Below are 19,514 nucleotides of genomic sequence, written 5' to 3'. Positions count from 1 at the left end.
ATGACTAATCAATTTCATTTAATTTTGTTTTCGTTTCGCTTTGGTTTTTATAGTGTAAGTCCTAATTCAGTGCGGCCAAAAAGAACGAAGTAATAATATTATGAAATACAATATTGTCGATGTAAGCGTTAATATCGTTATGATGGACGAGCGCGGGGCGTTAGCGGTCAGGGCGCAGTCGAGTCGAAACTGCGATAACGGATGCCATCATTGCACCTGGTAAATTGTACATTATACTTCATGAATCCACGAAAAAAACTATACTTAGTCTGGCCATAAATACTGTTACAATTAAAAATAAACAAAATATTACATTTGAATTTGGAATCTGTCATTTTTATATAATTGCTAATTGAGTTTTCTCATTTTGGAGCCAATACATTCTACAATATTTTGCGATATTAAAATGGAGTGGGGTGATAAAGAAAACCGAATCGCTGTGATTGCATTACACCAAGTAAGTATGGAGCCAAATGCAATTTTGAAAACTCTCCATACGCTTGGTATTAGTAAAATGTTTGTGTACCGGGCTATTAATAGGTACAATGAGACCTCCTCTGTTTGTGACAGAAAAAGATCTGGCCGTCCACGTAGTGTTCGTACGAAAAATACGAAGAATCGTTCGTTCGTGAAGATAGCACCTAGAACCGTGTCGCGTAAAAGATGACTTAGGACTTGCAGCCTATAAGAGACGTACTGGTCATTTCTTAACTGATAATTTAAAAGAGAATAGGGTGGTAAAATCGAAACAACTACTGAAGCGGTACGCAAAGGGAGATTATAGAAAATTTTTGCTTACGGATGAGAAAATTTTTACAATTGAGCAACATTTTAACAAATAAAATGACCGTATTTATGTTCAAAGCTCTAAGGAAGCTTCCCAATTAGTCGACAGAGTGCAACGTGGGCACTATCCGACTTCAGTGATGGTTTGGTGGGGTATTAGCTATGAAGGAGTGACTGAGCCATACTTTTGTGAAAACGGTATCAAAACATCGGCACAAGTGTATCAAGATACCATTCTTGAGAAGGTAGTGAAGCCCCTTAACAACACCATGTTCAATAATCAAGAATCGTCCTTCCAGCAAGACTCGGCGCCAGGTCATAAAGCTCGGTCTACGCAGTCTTGGTTGGAAACGAACGTTTCGGACTTCATCAGAGCTGAAGACTGGCCGTCGTCTGGTCCCGATCTTAATCCGCTGGATTATGATTTATAAAAAGTAAGTAAAAGTAATAAATTTTATTTGCAATAGATTTTTTTTCCTTTGTCCTAGTATTTATGGCAAGACTATACGTTCTAGAATTTAGAACAACTCTATTTTCTAGCGGGACAATGAAATAATGGGGCTGGGGCAGCCGTTGTAACTATACTGAGACCTTAGAACTTATATTTCAAGGTGATGGCGCATTTACGTTGCAGATGTCTATGGGCTCCAGTAACCACTTCACACGATGTGGGCAGTGAGTTCGTGCACCCATTTAAGCCAAAAAAAAAGTGTAAACACAAATTTAAATTCACACGATTAATAAGTCGTAAATTAATTTTAATATTCATTTAGCGTTCCGGCATATTGTCAATAATCCTATAAGTAAATCAAAGTCAGTGAACATCGTTCTAGGATCTGGAGAACATCGTTAGCGTTCGCCCGGCACGCGTGCGAGCCATTTTGCGGGTAACCCTGCGCCCTCGCGCCACCACCCGCGATTTATTACCGCTTCTCTAATAAACACGTTATGTTGTATATCTAACGAATATTAATAACTCACTTCCTGAAGCGCCGCATCGAGTTCATTTTTGTTATTAGCCGTCGTCACATCATACAGATTAACTTGGAATTTGTCTTTATCGAGTTTGATCATTTTTCGAAAGTAATACCGACCATTTGGCGCTTCTGCACAGAATAACAAGCTACCAGCGTCGAATTATCGTAGCATTTGATTTTTTTATCTAAACTGCTAGCCTATATTTATATTCGATCTATAATAAGAAAGTTTATGAAGCGGGCTTTATGCCTTGTATCGAGAAAACACCACTAGTTTTCGTGATTTATAGAAAAATGGTTTTAGTTTTCGTATATGTATCACAGGGGCCATTTTTCACGTGCCAGCTACAACGCACAGACATAAAGGTTTACGACAGGCCGTCATATTTATGGCGTTGGTATTGTGATATATTTTTTGTTGTGCGCATTAGGTTTTATCTGACTTTCCGCTAAATCAAGTAGCTACTGGCCGGTGTCGGAAATACCCTCGCATATTTCATCGTCGGCGGATGCGCGCGTTTTGGGGTCACGTCTCGATTCTCTGGGACAAAATTCTGTTCCTAATCAGTTCATGTTTGTATAAGTAATGTATCTTCTGTGGTTCAATAATCAAAACAACTTACGAGCTTTTTTTGGGAAATGTGGGCACATCACGGCAATTCGCAATGGGTTTTTTGTTTCAATCAATAAATAAAAGTCTGAGTAATAGATTAACTATTTTAATATAAATTAAATAAAATTTAAATTTAAAAATTTTGTATAATAATTTTTATTATTTATATCTTTTGTCTTTCTTAAAATTTATTATAAATAGTTCTACAGTTTTGACTGCCTTAACTCATGTCCTATAACAATAAAAATAAAAACAAGAAAACTTTCAGTTAAACGGTTAATTTATATAAACGAAAATTTTAAATTAAATTCTATGAAATCACTTAGCAAAACTACGTATTCAATTATGTTGCAACAAATAAATTACAAATGTTGAATAAAAACAATGTAAGCAATATTCTCAAATAAACTTCGGTCCCCACGTTTTTTAGGCGCTACGTTCACCCTCATCGACTTCGATTAAGACGTATCGCGCCCTTTTTTTCTGTAAAAAAGGGAAAATGAACTGTGTCTACCGGAAATATTACGTAGTAACGGCCTTTCCGCACAATAAATCGGCTTCCAATCAAAGGAATCGCCATACAGTGGCATCACAGGAATTTATTATTAGTATACACTTACTTGATTTTATTAGGCTTTTTGTATTTCTCTCTATTTTTATATTCTTATTTACGACAAGTGCCGTGCTATACAATGATCAATAGGTGTTTTGGTTTGTCTGCCATTTGACCTATTTTCTGTTTAAAATTATCGATAAGAATTAAGTTTAGCTAATTAAGGATTAGGTTCTACAACGTGCACTGTATTGTAAAATATTTTAACTTTATTACGTTTTATTTTACTACGTTAAAAATATTAGTTATGTACATTTCAAGTCAACTTTTATATACCGCTTAAAATCATATATAGTTAATCATGAAAATATGTTTTTATATGAATAAAATGAAAAGAAAGAAAATTAATGAAAATTAAGAGAACTATCATTTTTTAGTATCGTTAAACATTTGAACTGGTTAAACACAGCTTAGCGGCTCCGTAACCTAGGGATCATAAAGCGATAGCCGCCCCGATATTGAGACCTATTAACGAAGTCTCGACCTCACATTGTAATTAATTTTACTTTTAAATATACGATTGGTTAATTATGAAAATGGGCAAGACGGCACCTCAGCAAATTCGTTGTTGTATCACAAATTTCTCTATCAGTAAAAATTCTTTAAGCATCAGAATCCAAATCCAAAGCTACAAAGAGTTCTTTCCCATGGAATAGTTATCTCGACCCCACGTTGTAAATAATTTTACTTTTAAATACACGGTTAGTTCATTATGAAAATGGGCAAGACGGCACCTCAACCAATTCGTTGTTGTATTACAAATTTCTCCTTCAGTACAAATTCTTTAAGCATCAGAATCCAAATCCAAAGCTACAAAGAGTTCTTTCCCATTAAAAAGTTATCAAACTACCCCCTAAAACATCGTTATTATTAGACATTTTCAAACAGGAACAAACTCGGTTAAATTAAGATACCTAACTTCGTCGAAGATAAAATTGTATGAGTGAAGTTGGGTCAGCACGACCGGTAATGTCCCGCGGTCCGTTCCAATATCGATTTTCTGATTTAGCATCCCCTGCAGATAACGTCAGGTAAAGAACTTTTAGAACAACTATTAACTTTTAGATTGAGACATACGTATGCTATTGAAGGTTGGACAAAATTGTTTTATTAAGAGAACGGCCATTATCATGGAAATAGATTAAAGTTGTTTTGGCGCAGATTCTCAATTCGTAAAGATTTTTTCAACAATGTTCATACACCTAATAAAATTATAATATTGATATAGGTCAATAGATGGATCTCTAAATCTAGAGCCTAGATAAATATAGTATAATTCTAATATTTTTTACATCAATCACAACCCACATGTGGCTAATCGTTATTTTAAATCGTCGTACCATTTAGCCTAAAATGACGTCATACGAGTATTAATGAGTTAACGTTATTATATTAATGAGATTTTTTTTTAATTGTTAAATTTTTTCAGATGTCATCTCATGTTTTGGTATTACTTTAGTCATTGATTATGTACACACTTCAAATAAAGCTCATACATACAGACGAAACGGAAACCAGGAATAGAGTTGTCAATATCGACGTACTTCCGGCAGCCGTCGCAATATGGTGCCCCGCTGATTGTTGTGAAAGAGACGTCAAATGGCGCCAATTAATGGATACCACACATTAGCTATTGATTTATTTTGTCAGAGATTTGACCAATAAATTTTCTTGACCGTAACTCTCGACAGACATCAGTCTGGCTGTTGTTCATTTTTTTATATTACGAGAGTTTTTGTAGAACTCGGCTAATAAATATGATATAAAGGAGTAGAATACCGTATAAATCGAAGAAAATTAATAGTAATTGAAGAAATGATTCTATTATATTCAAAGAGTAGAATGGAAAATATAAAAAGGCAAGTAACAAGATAAACCAGAGATTTTTAGAATTATCTTCTATCTGTTTGTTTGTTCGGGCACTTCTCCGGAATCTCGGAACGGATTTCCAGTTATTTCTCACAGATAGACCGAGTTTAATTTCGAGTAGAATATAGGAATTATTTCACGAAAATCTGGTGTTGCAAAAATGCCTGTTAGAACATAAAGATTTTGAAAATTTAGAATTTCTATGCTTTTGATGTTACGAAAGAAACTTTGTCTATTGTGTTTTCACGCATAAAGCATTTCAAAGCATTAATATATATAGGAAATTCGGTATAGAATAGTTAGAACCTTAGGAACCTATAGGCTACTTTTCAACCTAATGCTAAGAATTCCCTCGTCTATAAAGTGTAGTTAGTGATCACAAGCGAAGCACATGTAAAAATGGTCTTAACTTACTGCTAAGTATAAAAATTAACATCAACTAACAATAAAAATCAGAATGTATTAAAACTTACTAACAAAACTAAATACCCTATTATGAATATGCCAGTTTCAGGAATAAAAAAAAAAAATTGTCCCTTTTTTTTAAAACAGTGGACGTTAAAAGTGCTTTTCACATAAAAGTCCCTAATGAAAAAGCGTTGTTGAGTCAACGCGACCAATCTGATATTTCAGTATCGCGCAGGATAATCCACCTAAACAGTATTTAACAAGTAGTCCATTGAGGCGACGCATTTATCTGTGAAGCGACCACCGGCACCGGAGTGAGTCAGCACCCGCTAATGGTCACTTTGGCTCGGGTCCACGGTGATTAATTACTTTTATCACGACCCAAGCTGATGGGAAGCCATGGTTACTTTAGACAGCGTAGGTGTTGTGCTGTTCAAAATAGCTGTGATTAAGTTATGATTAATTTCGGCGTTTTATACGTTGGGTATTCAATATTTCCACTGTCTGTCTACGGAATGTTTTTTCTGCTAATTCTGAATTACCATTGTAATACGATTATCATAAAATTAAATCGCTTTTTCTTTGTTTTTCACGGGTCGTAAATATAATTTAGTTGTGTCAAGTATTCGCTAAATATTTACTTAGGCTTAGTCTTTACGGTTCAGTCTTTAAGTAACGAGCAAGACTAAGCCGTAAAAATCCTACCTTTTTTTCATTATGGAATTGCCCATCAGGCATTGCCAGTTAACGGTAGTTACCTAATTTGCGGTAGGCAGCGGCTTGGCTCTGCCCCTGGCATTGCTGAAGTCCATGGGCGACGGTAACCACTCACCATCAGGTGGGCCATATGCTCTTCTGCCTACAAGGGCAATAAAAAAAAAAAAACAATCGTGAGTACTCGTGAGCACTTTTGATATTAAGTTCAAATTACTTTAGATTGCAAACACGTATATACTTATATATCGGTATTAAATGAATCTCAACCTACGACTACCTAAATGACAAACACACACACGAGTTTAACGTTTTTGTTTCTTGTACTATCTTAACCATTTAAAAAAGATTTCTGTTCGCAGGTTCTCCCTCTTTATACCGCGTAAGCTGAGTGAGCCCCATGCTTTGGAGTGAGATAAAATGTTCAAACTATTTTCACACTGAATTTCGTTAAAATCGGTTCAATAGTTTGATCGCGAGAACAACAGAGTAAATTTCGTATTGGTACAATTAATAAATAAATCAGTATGGATTAGGGAGTATTAAATTCACGAATATAAAAATTCAAATAAATCAACAAAACTGCTCATTGAAAAATATACGAAAGAAACGACTTAAATAAATTGTTAAGTTTTGTCTAAATAAAAAAATGGCGAACTAATTCATTTTCCGCGGGGGGTCTCCTTCCTGACACAAACACGCTGGACATCGTGGCATACGTAATAAAAAGATCGCCTTTTTACAAAACGAACCATTCCTACAGAAAAATCGTCCTAATTTATACTCCTTGTCGTTTTAAGTTGGTTTTTTATTAATCTCAACAAGAACTTCTCAGCAAGAACAGAAACTCATACTCAGACATCTTTTATATTAAAAAAAATCGATAATCTGCAATCCTTTTCAATTCTTTGAATTTCGGAAGCTCGTGGAGGGCCTTGCATAGGAGAAGCAAGGCGATGTTAATTCTTATAATTGCCTTCTTTATGTGTGTTGAGACCGGAAAGAAGACCCACGTCAAGGCATCGCGCCTTCAATAAGGATTTGTAGTGGCAAAATGATTTAGGAATATTTATGTGTCGCCATTTAAAGGAGCATTATCCGCTGCAGACACTCTGTCGCCAAATTTTTGTAAACCATTTATGTTCTGTGATTTGAGTTTTATTCATTAAAGTTATTCATGACTACTGCAGTAGTTTTTCAAACTGTTCATAATACAGTTCTGATTCGCAACTAGTAGATGTTGTTTTGATATGAATTGATTTTATCTTTTAATTTTAAGTGCCTGCTTTTATACAACACAATGACGATAATGGTGCGTGATAACAATAAATTACTATCAGTTTGTATTGTTTGATAATTATAATCGCAATTATTTGTAATTGGCAATCGCTACTAATTTGATTGTTACTCATTTTATGTCAACAGATTATATTATTATGTACTTTAAAGATAAAAGGTAAATGCATAAATACCTACTTCAAGAAAGTTGAAAAATAAAATAGGTTATTGCAGTAGTCTCAATTATTAAAATATATATTTAATGTGTATAAGAAACTTATACAATATCAATTGCCTAGTAAGGTTGGCAATATTATAATTTAACGTTTTTTGTATTGAACTCATCAAACTTATATTTAGCTGTCAGTAGCTATTACCATGCCTTGCTTTAAGTCTCGTTGGGACTTTACATACCCGATCCTGTGGATCGAATGGTAAACAGTCCATTTCCCCCTAAAAGACGTCATCACGGATCCTCCCGATTCATTAACGGTGCTTTTGGGTACCTCAAGCACCGGTCACCGTCCTCGCCGAATCCGTCGCTTGCGACGAAGGGCTCGGCGAGCAAATTAACCCATAGACACAGCCCACTGAGTTTCTCGCTGGATCTTCTCAGTGGGTCGTGTTTCCGATCCGATGGTAGATTCTGCGAACCACTGCTCTTGATAGGTAGTAACACCTCCGGTTTGAGCCCCGAGAGCTCACCCAACGCTGATATAACCTCTCAAGGCTTTCAGCATAGGTAGGAGAAAAAGGTTGGGACTCTTTCTGTATAATTATCTAGCACTGATTATATTATATTTCAGATAAAATAGCATTTTCAGAAGACTTCTCAACAACAGTTTTAAATGATGTTTCAATCGTACATGACATCGAATTATCTAGCGATTCTCCAGAGGCGTTCATTCGTATTATTTATTTGGCGGATTACAATGCTGAATTTTGCTATTGACATGTGTTGGTTACGCTGTCTTGTTTGTATTTGAATTCGGTTTTATGCAACGGCGCGGGAGCGTAAAATTGATTTCACTTAACACAGAAGGCGGAAGGTTCGTCGATCAAATCCTTTTTTTTTGTTGAGAAGTCTCCATTCATAAAATTTTACAACTACACGTACTACGGAGTAATCTTCAGATGCAGGTAGAATATTTTTATGAATGAAATTTCGCATTTCGTGTCCATTGTGGTCTTCACTTTTGTGTGCGTCTTGTTGCTAATTTAAGAATCTTTTTATTTTTGAATTATTAACTGAAATGCATATTTAATATGAAAACTTTTGAAATTACCAAAAGAAATTTATCTTGACGATGTGACAGAAAATGTTTTCGTACAAGTGTTTTGTGTTTGTTTTTTTATTAATTAAATTGGGTAGATGTACTCACAAATTATCCTGTGCTAAGTGGTTTTATGACATCCTTACCTGTGTGCTAGATTTTTAACGATCTCGATAGCGTAAAAATTAACTCAAGTTTGTATGCAGTTGGAACAGCGCCCCTAGCGGCAAACGTAGACAAACGTTTCAACTCCTTACAAAATTGAGTTAACTTTTACGCTATCGAGAGCGTTAAAAAACTCGCACTAAGCACACTGAATACGGCTTGAGATATAAGGTGGAAGTAATGCATATCGCCTATACCAGGGGTGGCCAACCGGTAGATCGCGATCGACCGATCGATCGTGGCTATTAGTTCAGTCGATCGTGGCAAGACAAAAAAATATAAATACATAGAACAGACTGCGCAATGTAATCATCAATTGCTGCACGCATCATCTTCATCTTGTATCATTTGTTAATGACCATTACGTCACATTATTTATCCTCTCTTCCAAACAATAGTTCTCTTTTAATACATAATTTCAGCTTTATGTTAATCTTTTCAATAAAAGAAAATATACTACTTATTTGAATACTGAACTACATTGTTTTACTAAAGTTCAATAAAAGTCATTAGTAGATTGTAGAGTGTTACGTCAGTAAACAGTAGATCTTGGTTCTAATCAAGTTGGCCACCCCTGGCCTATACTATCTGATTCAGACTCGAACCAGGGTTGTTTTATGGTAGAAATGAACTTGATAGGCTCGCAATCACATTGGTAATTAACAACTTGGCTGCGGCACCTTCACCTGGTGGGACGGCAGGTCGAAATGCATCGCAATCAATATTTCCATCAGTGCGTGATAGTTCTCACGGCGCACCAGCACTAGGGTAGTTTAAAATGCGATAACTTTGCTAAAGTATTACTATATACAATTTATAGTATATATTGACCAGATCTATTGCTTAGATGGGTGGACGAGCTCACAGCCCACCTGGTGTTAAGTGGTTACTGGAGCCCATAGACATTTACAACGTAAATGCGCCACCCACCTTGAGATATAAGTTCTAAGGTCTCAGTATAGTTACACCTACCCTTCAAACCGAAACGCATTACTGCTTCAGTGCAGAAATAGGCAGGGTGGTGCTGCGGACTCACAAGAGGTTAGATTACGAAAAATACTGCACGACGTTATTCTTTCGTTGTTGAAATCTATCGTGAAATACGTACGTATTGGGTGTCATCTGAGTAAGTTTAAGAGCTTTCTGAATAACGAAAAATTTGAACCCGCCGGAGTTATCATTCAATACGACTATATCAAACGTCATACCTGTCATGTTTCCCGAAGGGATTTTCAGGAAAACTTCTCATATGAGTTAGTGTTTCATATTTAAATATTTTCTCAAAACATGTAACAATGAGTAATAATTGATAAAGCCAACTTTTATGACATTGATACAAATAAAATTTTCTTTTTTTTTCAAGTTCAAAATGAAAATTTGATAATAATTAATAATGTATCACAACCTGATTCTCTTTACATACAATATTCATCTAGTTCTTGGCAAGTGGAGTTCATTGATTTTAGTGGCTAGCTTTTGGTATGGCCGGTACTTTAAACAGAGGACATTTCAATGGACACCCATTTAGTACTGTTTAGAGAGTAAGTGCTTTGTAGAGTGTTTTCAATTGTACATAAAAAGTCAGGTACAATCCGGATGCGAATGTCCCTAGCTCTTCGTTCCCACGAGTGGACAGTTATCTCTGACAATGCTTTATGAAGTGACGAATTCAGCACTAAATTCCTTTTGTTTGTCTTCTTAAGAACAATGTCCGCCACGTGTTTTGGATTGGTTCGAAAATATAACAATTGAGATGCTGGGAACAGATGTTAGAACTTGTTGTCTCTCGAGAATTGTTCTTATTGTTCATGATTTTGTAGTTTGTAAGTAAATTCATGATTGAAAAGAGCATAATTGTTATCACTGAAGCTATTATAACACAATTTAATTAAAAGTTTATTTAAGGACGCTCAACATGCTCGCGTAATTTCGGACGCGCAAACAATTGTCATCTACAAAGTTCATCCCGCTAAAATATGTAAAATGACACGTTCGAAGCTATTTAAATGAAACAAATATTACAATGCATCACTGAAAAACAAAACTGAAATTAGGATACCTTTTAGGTACCTACCTTCTCAAACACCGGTCACCGTCCTGGCCGAACCCGAGGCTCGACGAGTAAATCGTATTGGCTGTAACCTCGACTATCTTACTGCTACTTCCCCATCAATCAGTCTATAGTAATGTGTCATCTCTTTTTCGTACCTACCTTCCTCTAATCTTCTTCTAATTGTTGCCAACAGAGGACAACTTTTATAATAGCTCTGCATTAGTTAGTACCAATGTTCTATTTCAGCCGTGAATTAATTCCTTTACTGTGCACACGGTCAGACTGTGGAATTCGTTGCCGGCTGACATCCGAGTTTGCAAGTCTGTTTCTGTTTTTAAATACAAGGTCAAACAATTTTATCTCTCATCAACCGAATGATCATGGTACTATACTCTTCGTATATACGAGTGTTACTGTGTTACTTATAATATTTGCTATGTGTATGTGCTATAATTCTCATGTTGTATTTGTTATTTTAGTTATGTGTTATTTGTTCTACACACACTTATCACTTTTTATTATTATTCTCATTATCCTCTCGCAGGTCTGCTGGAAGAGATTTCTCAAAGAAATAAGCAGTGCCTTTGTACATAATTTTCCTATTACTCTGTACTGTGTCTTGTTTTCTGTGTGTACATAAATAAATAAATAAATAAATAAATAAAATAATCGTAGCTTTGTTATGAACCTTGAATGCCGCATTTATTACCTTCCTTATTACCCGACGTTTGAATACTTTGTATTTTTCGTAGAGGACAACCATCGAAACTCTAGATAGTTTCAGTGTTAAATAAACTGAAATGAAATGTGTTCTTCATATTTCTTTTGTTTTTTTTCCTATTGTTCTAGTAGCCTCGAGGGGTTATTCTATATTCACCGAACTAATAGGCGACCTCATGGGGCTCAAACCGGAGTGTTGCTAACATTGGCCCTAGCATACCAAATTCAATTAATAAGCTTATCTTTTCAGTAACAACAACAAGTTTGTTAATATTCCTTACAGGGTGTAGAGAGACTGTTCTCAAAATCGAAATTGGAACAAATCACTACCTTAACGTAATTTGATTATATAAAATTAACTTATCAAAACAAGCATAAATACTTATTGTTTTAGTAAGTAAATGTAACAGTTACAGTAAACGAAAACAACACAGTAAACAAAAACAGCTGGCCCGTGTCTTAAGTATGATATGTGATAACATCTTTTTTTTCCTACCTATGCCTTGAGAGGCTATTTCAGCTTCATCCTAACGTGTGTAGGTGAACTCACGGGGCTCAAACCGGAGTGCTGCTAACACTGACCCTACCAAGAGTAGTGCTTCGCAGAATCTACCACCGGATCGGAAAAGCGACCCACTGAGAATATTCGGCGAGAAATTCAGTGGGCTGTGTCTGTGGGTTAGATATATCATAAAAACTGTTCTGAATGTCAGAAAAACATGCTTAAATGCACAGATGGGTGCACAAGCTCGCGGTCTACGTTTCACTCATGGCCTCAGTCTGCGCGTAGTTGGAATATTTCATTGGGCTAACAACGATTCTTCTTTTTCTCGACCTTATCCCACTAGGAGGGGTCGGCATAGCGTATTTTTCTATTCCATTCTCTTCTATCAGCCGTCATCTCAATACTCACCCTTCTCTCTCTCATATCGTCATTCACACACTCCATCCACGTCTTCTTCGGTCGACCTTTTCCCTCTCTACTTTGCACTACTATTTTCATACATCTCCTAGTCACATGCATCTTCTCTTTACGCATCACATGTCCATATCATGCTAACCGTTACGCTACCAACGATTAGGCAGGGTAAAAAAAGCCCACGTTATTGTTAAGTGTTTATCGGCGCACATAGACAATACATCTACCGTGAGACATGGGTACAAGCCTGAACTGTACCTATAGTAAAATTTATTATATTAATTGAAACGTCGCAACTTGTTTAGTTATTCAAAATTTATAGTGATATACAAATTATCAATACGATTTAAGGTTTATCTGAACCTATGAATCGTACAATGTATTTATCACTGAATTCAAAAAAAATTAACAAATAAATTTCCACACGTATGAAGGTTCAATGGTAATAGAATAATTTAATTACCTTGGCCTCATGTCCTGATCAGAATCACCGCGACTAAAATATTTCTTTTGGTTATTACTTTAGAATGCTATTAAATTTTTAACAAGTTTATTTTTGTATTTTGTGAAGTTCCTTGTTTTTGTACACATTAAGTTACACAGATATTACGTATTCTAATCGAAAACATTTAAAGTCGGTAATAACAAAGAAATTTTTGAAGAATAAGTTTATCAAAACTCACGAATATTGTCTTGTTAATTTTATTAAGACTAACTACACAAACTAACTAACTAACTAAGCAAAAACAATTATGGCTTTAGAATTCGAAACTAGATTAACAATATTGTAATGTTTTGTTTTGTGACAATTATTCTAGGAAGGAGTTTAACATAGAGTATAATAGCATTTAGGATAGCACATCCGTTCGGAAATGTCCGGTCCAATCTACATTGTAGTCTTTGCACCGGCGGAGATGGCTCGCGGTCGCATGTTTACGGACACCCATCCATGAGAATTGATGAATGAATGAAATATGAACGGCCACCCATAGAGTATGCCATAAGTAGCCACTTACAACACGGTATGTATGGACGAAAATGCTGCGCTGACTATTTTAGCTATCGGGTCCGTATTGAACGAATAATAATTAACTATAGTCCTCCTCAGAACAATAATAGGATTTTAAATAAAATATTATTATACGTTACATAATTTTGAATTTAGTTACAACAATCGCTAAGGATTCTTCTACCAAATAAGCTAAAATATAGTTCCAATTTCTAAATTAAATACAGTGACCATCAAATGTGTACTTCGTTTTCTAAGCCACATAGCAACATTAGTTATGAGTTTAGAGTTATTTTTTTCCGTTTCGACTATTTTCACAACAAACTTCAGTTTTTTAAAATGATAAAAATATTTAATTAATTTTTTTTAGAATTCCCATACAACTAATAAATACTATTAAAAAATAATGAAACAAAATTTGATGTTTTTCAATCTCGTTGTCATACGGTGCATACATACTATTTGAAAGGCGCCTTGAAACAAAAAATATACACAGACATTTTTAGTTCATTTCATTGAAACATCAATGTCATAATAGATTTGAACAAATAATATATAATCGTTTTCCGAACAAGCGACGGCGTAGCACGCCAACATTTCTTTGACCTTATTTCATGACATTGTTCTAGATTTAAACTATCATGGCCAAATTATTTTTGTATTAAATCAGTTCCGTGTTCAACGCATCTAAGTCAGAATATTTGAAACAAAAATATTGTAATACGAACTGCCGACATGTATTAATTACATAATATCGTCTTTTTCAAACTAACATCAGCTATATATACGCAATAGTCAAAGGTTTCGACATTTTTATTATTATGACTAGTTTGTAAGGCAAATTAAAAAAAAGACAAATATCACACACATATACATGTCTTCTTGTTATGAAATTACAAATATTCTGGATTTCTTGCTCGTATTTTATATTACATCTATTGAGTAAATAAAATTTATGTTTGCATCTTTTGTTTGTCCTACATGTTTCTAAGCCACTATGATAAATCGGTACTAACTGCCAATAAAGGGGTACTAACTTAAAATAAATAGAATCCTAAGCCGACGGATAAGAAAATTTGGAATTTAAAGGAATATCTTTTGAGCAGAAATACACCAAAGAGATATGTTTAATACTACATATTTTACTTGATGTAATATGATTGACGAAATATAAACGAAGAACAATTTAAGTCTTAATATTGCGATGATCTGAATTTTTCAAATGTGTTTTTGTACGTCAGTAATATATCTAATTATTTTGAACTGAACGTCCAGCGTACAACACTTTCTTTCTATCCTTCCATTACAGATCTGTTGTGTTCATTTATCACGGAACTTTTAATTCCAGTTCACATTTAGCCATTGTGAACGGGCGTTATTCTGTAAACTGCGCTTACTATAAAACCACACTTTGTATAAAAATATGTGCTCGAGTATAAAGGTAAACATTGATTTTTTTCTGACGTCCTGAGAGAATACGTGTTTGGGCGGCCACTGACAGCCGGACAAAGGGACAATAAGGGATGATCGTGAATGCCGACCGCACACTCTGCAGTGTACAACCACAATACTCCAATATAGACCCTGGCTCAGCTTATGGGTATTAGAATGAGAAGAATTCTTGTATTTTTAATATTTGTATTAAACACTGAAATTTTTTCTAGAATTTCTATTCAATCAACACTGTTAAGAACTTCGTTTGGATCTTCTATCAGACCCTCTGGATCAGCTCTCGGTACTTTTAGGCTCTTGAAGCACCGGTCATCGAACTCGTCGAACTTATCAAATTACGACAATGAGTTCGATGTGTGAACCAGCTATAGACACAAACAACTGAATTTCTTGCCAGATATTCTCACTGGGTCGCGATTCTATTCCGGTGATAGAATCAACAAAGCATTGCTTTTGCAGGCCAGTGTTAGCAAATTCGGTCCGTGACTATTTGGAATAGCCCCTTGGGCTAATCAGGTGGGGGAAAAATATTAGTAGACTAAAAATTTATTCATTTTTCATTTCGCTTCATCAGTAAGAGCAGTATGTCCACAAAACGGCCACATTACTCAATTCCAAATGTGAACACTGAACTGACTTACATTGAAGAAATGTAAATTTCTAGAAATGTAACAATAATACTGATACCTACATGTACAGAACGAATTGTAAAAATCATTTTGACAAAATATACATATTTATTGTTATTACCTTTAATCATTTTATATTTTGAAGAACTGAATCAAGCAGATGGTAACTTTTAAACGGGGGTACCCTATGTATATCCGATAAAATAACATTTGTTTGTTTTTTGTCAACAATTTTTGAAAAAGCGCGGTACCTTTTACTGGAATCACACCCACTTTTGAATGATTGTGCTCCGCCTATTTCAGACTGATCGTGAAAGATTCTATTATTGTATAAAATACCTTAGAAGATAGCTTAAAATAGCTTAGATTTATGAACACATATCTTTTTTTGACGGTCCTCATGACTCACCTGGTGCTAAATTGTTACTGCAACTCATATATATTATTGTACGAATGACACCGAACGATAGTCTTAATTGTATTTAACTAAAGACTAACCTAGCTATTTTTCAAGCCGGAATGCAACGGTAGACAAAAGATGCTTATACATTTTACATTACTGCAATTAATTTACATATAATTGGTCTGGTCATCTAAAAATTCTGCTCATTACTTTTTATGTAGGTATAAGATTTTCCCAGACTACGAAAACAGCTCCGCAGTTGACGATGCAAAACATAAAAACTAAAAAGGCTGTTATTCACATTGCCAATACATATATTTATTCAATAAAAATAAGAGCTAATAATATGTCTGTGTATAATTTCAGCTCTTGTATAAGTAAATGACAATATACGTTCTACTCATTTTGTTTCAAGTACGTCTAGGATAAGCTTCACTGTTGTGAGAGTGAGACATGTATATTTTCAGGCACTTTACTCATGCTTTAACAAGAACAAAAGATTGTCGTCTTTATTAGCTACCTAAGGATATCACATAGCGACTGCAGTATCTGTAGGAATAATAGATAAAACTGTAGTTTCTTCGTCTTTTGCAATTTAAAAACAGAAAAAACAAAATCCAATCACTCTACATTTAGATCTTTTGAAACAATGTAGGTATTTTACGAATGAAACACGCTTTTACAGTTAGAATGGACACTTGCCTTATTGAAAAAAGACGAGAGTGATAATATAAATTTGTAAACGTGCTCTCAATACTTGCATGATAAATTACTTGCAGTTATGACAAGAAAAATTATTAATAATCGACAAATAAAATAATTTCTCGTTTAAGGATTTTAGATAAACATATCTCTGATAACGCAAAAAGACAAACAATTTTCATCTGCTTTTCGCCCGTGTTCTGTACAGCGATCTCATAAAGCCTTGAAAATCCGTCTCGAGTAAATTGAAATTGGAAAGAGACGGCATTAAACGGCTTAGGTATCCTTCATGGCTGAAAGAAGAAGATGGAAATATTCGAAGTAAGAGTCAATAACGAGGCAACCAAGGGTTGGCTGTTTCTCTTACAGGCCCGAATACTACAACGAAGCAATATGTGGGATTTATGCCTCTCGCAATATACGAATACTTACGAGCAATCCTTAGGACGCGGCTTGTTTGTATCCATTGTTTTTAACGTTATGCTCACATAGTAAAATTAAATTTAAAATATTTTTGTTATAATTACAAATTAGGATTAGATATTTTTTTTAATTAATCTTAATAAAAGCGCTTACTTTGGTTTGAAAAGGTTTGAATTTGGTCTACATTGAAAAATCTACATTACCAGAGACTGCATTGAAATTACGGCATTTTGATTCATTTTTCAGGCACATGCAATTTTAAACTAGTCAGCCTATTTCGATTAACGATAACTATGTTAATAACAATACATAAAAAAAAACGATTTTTGTTTTACATTAAAATTTGAACACTATCAATTTGAATAAAATAAATCTGGTATTGTTCTGAGGGCGTCAACGCAAGACAGGAGGGCGCGCTAATGAGGATGGATGTTCCAGTATATTGCGCCCCCACAATCTGGCCTCATCTCTTCTTATATTGTACTATGATTTACCTTTGTGTTTGTTAAGTAACAGAATAGATAATGGTACACTGAAGGATGTTTTGAAATAGCTCACGTCGTCGATGAAGTCCGAAGTGACTTGATTATACAAAATTTACGAAACCAATCAATGCTCACTGGATTCAAGCATGTGAATGGAAAATTATAGTTTTATAAACGTACAATATAACAGAGCTAAGCAGGTTATTAAATTAATTTCATTCGTTCCGCATTGCCGCCCTCGGGAACATTTCACCACCAGCCCCTCCCACTTAATCTCAAAGTATCGCTAACAAATTTAATATTTACTCTCAGTGACTTATCCTTATAAATCGTCGACAATATTAAAATCGCTAGTACATTCGATTGGTGTGTCACGACCACCCCTACTGTTCTTGTGTGTGGTACAATACAAAGGCAGACGAGTTTTCATGTGGGTGTCGTAAAAAAGCGAGTAATGGATACATCGATAAATGGGCAGTAGCGTTTTATACTGAGTTTTATATCAGCGAACTGCGATCGCCAGCCGGCATTTACCGATAGATGAATAATTATAATAAACAATAAATTATGTTCGATTGTAACGTAAGTCGTGAACTAACGCTAACAATAAATAAATAGATATCTAAATTAAATCAAACCTCTAATTGGGGTGCGTCATTTGGGGTATCTTTACAAATATTCGTGCTAATGTATTAGATTGGTTTTGCTCAGACCAAAATATAATATTTCAGACATTATTTCTTGTAAGGGTGGATGTTAGTTACTCTTTCATAAAAAGAACCGCTCAAGACTTTTCAGTGAAATTTTGCAATGTAATAATAACTTTATACATCAAAATAGCTCATAATACGATCAACGAACGAGTGACAGCGCGCGAGTCCTTTCAAACAATTGATATTTTTCATAAATTAACAATGGTCCTAGCTGTCTATGACCAGGTTGTTCCACTACCATAATACAAACAAAGCATAGGTATCTCTCCTTTCCCAAACAAAGGTTTCAGACAATCATTAAGATATCCTTAAAGCTGTTATTAAGATTAACTAGTTGTTTGTGTTTATATTTTTTTCCTGTATCCAGTATCTTTAAATCAGAAAGAAAAACATTCACAACTGTTCAAAATAGTCTCAGCTCCTATGACTTATGGTCACTATCGCGAATATGGACCCTCGTTGTATGCGAAGCCATGTTCGGATTTACTTTAATCCCAGATTCTGTCTACTTTCTAACAGTTTATATTGAACTCTAAATTAACTTTAATTAAAAGTTCAGTTTATTCATTCAGTAATTGTCTCAAATGTCAAAAAGTTTCAAATGAAATTAAATTTAATGTAATCTAACTTATTACAATTCGTATATATATAAAACTGAAATACAACTGACTCATTAAGAAAACTCTGAAATTATGCATCCGTTACATTTTAAATTTGACATACCTATAGGTATGCTTCTTTTCCGATGTAGTCGCATGGATATTAAGGAATTTTGAGTAAGTTCAGAAAGTATTTTTCATCTATCGGCGCATGCATAATAGCAACTCATAAGACAGCAAAGATGTCGTGCTAAAAGTTGCAACAGAGTCGCTAGTTTTTAGGACCAGAAATCGGCACAAGCAACTGAGACGTAAGAAAATGCATCATGATCCATTTTCATAATTTCAAATTATGTTACATTTCTTTGCCATATGTATACACAAAAATGGTATAAACAAAATTGGAGTGTCTGTAATATTGAAATATCTGCTTTTTACTACATGCATGTATAATTTATACGGTACATACACCAAAACAACATTTTTATCAATTTTTGTCTGTCCGTCTGTCTGTTTATACAAAAGCTTAGCTCTTTTATTTATCGATTGACGCACTACGAAGTCTGCCGGGTCAGCTAGTCAATAATAAAATTTAATGTTTCTGAAGCGAAGCGAGGGCGCGTCGCTAGTATAATAGATGTATAAAAGTTGTCTCACTACTCAAACAGAAACAGATCGTTATCGACATCGACCGATGTTGCGTGGTACCT

The 19,514-nt window shown here is 34.7% G+C and overlaps 2 long non-coding RNA genes across 3 annotated transcripts; one reads left to right on the top strand and one right to left on the bottom strand.

Moving 5' to 3' along the window:
* The first annotated feature begins 350 nt into the window (after positions 1-350).
* On the top strand, positions 351-7,337 carry LOC134200568 (uncharacterized). Of its 2 annotated transcripts, none has more exons than XR_009975538.1 (2): positions 351-457; positions 6,343-7,337. It is a non-coding gene; the product is annotated as an uncharacterized LOC134200568 (long non-coding RNA). The 2 variants fall into 2 exon arrangements; XR_009975537.1 differs by lacking the exon at positions 351-457 and adding an exon at positions 619-1,220.
* On the bottom strand, positions 2,467-13,161 carry LOC134200570 (uncharacterized). The gene is made up of 2 exons (XR_009975540.1): positions 12,853-13,161; positions 2,467-2,859 (listed from the first exon to the last, which is right to left on the bottom strand). It is a non-coding gene; the product is annotated as an uncharacterized LOC134200570 (long non-coding RNA).
* Between the last annotated feature and the right edge of the window lie 6,353 nt (positions 13,162-19,514).

The sequence above is a fragment of the Bombyx mori genome, chromosome 18 (genome assembly GCF_030269925.1).
Source record: "Bombyx mori chromosome 18, ASM3026992v2".
Taxonomy (NCBI): domain Eukaryota; kingdom Metazoa; phylum Arthropoda; class Insecta; order Lepidoptera; family Bombycidae; genus Bombyx; species Bombyx mori.
Note: the sequence above shows the minus strand (reverse complement) of the source record. Positions and strands in the feature narration are given on the sequence as shown.